At 37.9% G+C, this 2527-nt stretch overlaps 1 non-coding gene across 1 annotated transcript; it reads right to left on the bottom strand.

Moving 5' to 3' along the window:
* Positions 1 to 647: 647 nt before the first annotated feature.
* Positions 648 to 756, bottom strand: LOC132652552 (U6 spliceosomal RNA). Its single transcript, XR_009590160.1, has one exon. It is a non-coding gene; the product is annotated as a U6 spliceosomal RNA (small nuclear RNA).
* Positions 757 to 2527: the final 1771 nt, after the last annotated feature.

Raw genomic sequence — 2527 nt, 5'->3', positions numbered from 1 at the left:
TGGTTGTATAAGTTTACATTCCCACCAGTAGTGAAAGAGGATTCCCCTTTCTCCACATCCTCTCCAGCATGTGTTGTCACTTGAGTTATTCATTTTAGCCATTCTGATGGGTGTAAGGTGAAATCTCAGGGTCATTTTGATTTACATTTTCCTGAAGACTAAGGACATTGAACATTTCTTTAAGTATTTCTCTGCCATTCAATGTTCCTCTAATTAGAATTCTCTGTTTAGCTCTGTACTCCATTTTTAATTGGATTACTTGATTTGTTGTTTTTTAACTACTTTAGTTCTTTAAATAGTCTAGATATTAGCCCTCTGTCAGATATAGAGTTGGTGAAGATCCTTTCCCCGTCTGTAGGCAGTCATTTTGTTCTGACAACAGTGTCCTTTGCTTTACAGAAGCTTTTCAGTTTCATGAGGTCCCTATTGCTTGTTGATCTTAGGTCCTGCGCAGTTGGTGTTCTGTTCAGGAAGTTGTCTCCTGTGCCAATGAGATCAAGGCTCTTCCCCACTTTTTCTTTTAACTGATTTAGTGTGTCTGGTTTTATGTTGAGATCTTTGATCCACTTGGGCTTTAGTTTTGTCCAGGCTGATAAGTATGGATCTATATGCATTTTTCTACATGTAGACATCCAGGTAGACCAGCAAAAAGTACAGAATGCTTCACGAATTTGCATGTCATCCTTGCTCAAGGGCCATGCTAATCTCTGCATCGTTCCGTTCCAATTTTAGTATATGTGTTGCCGAAACGAGGACTGAACATAGGTTTTTAACATGGTTTATAATGGAATTTTAATCATGGCTTTATAATATGTTTTAACATGGCATGATCCACCTCTTACAATACTGGGTGCTTCCTGCATGGCCTGTTGGTATTGTGGTGCTCATGGACAGACAACATCACTGAAACATTCCCTCCCTAGAAACCTGCATGCCACCTTCAGTACCATGAAAGTTAATCAGGACAAACACTTCAGCTCTGCTCCAGTGTTATATCCCTAAAACCTCTGTGACATGTTCCCAGAAGGATCCTATCAGCTCACTCTGGTGGGCAAGAGAACTGGCAAGAGCTTGTGTTATGTTATGACCCTCTGGGTCCCCGTGATATTGCTGTATCAGGTTCGTTCTCCCACCTGGCACTGGGATTTGTGCTGCATGGCTCCGACCTGTAGAAATACCATTTTCTTCCCATTCATATCACTATTTATCCAGAAGTGTTTTTCATTGGCTTAAAATGCTAGTTTCCCACACAGCTTTTTGAATCGCTTTTATTTTGTTTAACCTTTCCAGGCTAGTCATTGACCCTTTCCTCTCAACCATTGCCTGGACCATTAGTCATATCACTTATATTTCACTCTCTGCCCTCTGCCTTAAAGCATTCTCTATTTCAATGGCTTTCTCCTAATTTCCTGGCTTCTAAATGTACCTAAGATTCAAACCTGAGATCCCCATATAAAATAGGATACATGGTATTTACCTGTTTTACTGTGTAATTTTTACCATTGCATCTCCTTACCTACAAATTTTATATTTTCATTTTCTTTATAAACGAACACAATTCTACTGTGTATATGCACATTTATTTCTATAATTTAGCCATGAGCATGGATGACCAAAAGTCTTTATTGTAAGATAAAGAACCTTTGGGTATATGCTCAGGACTTATGCAGCTTGCTAATATTGAAGTTTTGTTTATCCTGAATTGAGGAAGAACACACTGATTTCCATGGAGGCTGCATCAACTTTCACTCCCACCAATAGTCAGCAGGGTTCCCCTTTCCCAGAATTTCCACCAGCTTTCGTTGCCTTTTGATTAGCCATTATGACTGGCTATGATGCAATGGAGTCTCAAAAAATTTTAATCTGTAGTTCCTTGCTATCCAAGGATATCATATACTTTTCATTGTGTTTTCTAGCAATTTCACGACTATGTTCAATTCAACCTCTAGTAAAAATTTAAGTCAGGCTGTTTGGGTTTTTTTATGTTTTGTATTTTGAGTTCTTTTTAAATTGTAGACATTTACCCTCTGATGGATGTATAGCTGGTAAAGATGTTTTCCCATTTTGTAGCCTGCTCTGTTGCTCAATTGATTAGTCCTCATTGTACAGAAGTTTTCTACTTTTGAACTACTAATTGTCTATTAGCTTCTATTTCTGAGCAACTTCAGGCATTTTTACAAAACGTCTCCCATGTCTTAATCATGTGCCACATTTCCTACTTTTCTTCTAACAATTTCAGTTTTATGTTGTGTGTTTTATACACCTCAAGGTTTTTTTTTTTTTGTGCAGGAATAGTAAGAGACAGAATCTAGTTTTATTTTTTTGATAACAGATATCTAGTTTCCATAACATCATTACATATAATTTTTGTTTTTATTTCCTCAGATGATGGGATGAGATGAGAGCCATACCCAAAATTTACTAATGCATGGCTTGGGCTAAGTCCAGAGCATTTCTATCGAAGTATCCCTAGGCTTAAAATCTTCTTGCCTCCATACTAAGCCCAGACACTGAAGGCTTCAGCTTC

The sequence above is a fragment of the Meriones unguiculatus genome, chromosome 2 (genome assembly GCF_030254825.1).
Source record: "Meriones unguiculatus strain TT.TT164.6M chromosome 2, Bangor_MerUng_6.1, whole genome shotgun sequence".
NCBI classification, from domain to species: domain Eukaryota; kingdom Metazoa; phylum Chordata; class Mammalia; order Rodentia; family Muridae; genus Meriones; species Meriones unguiculatus.
This window is presented reverse-complemented; position numbering and strand designations above follow the sequence as displayed.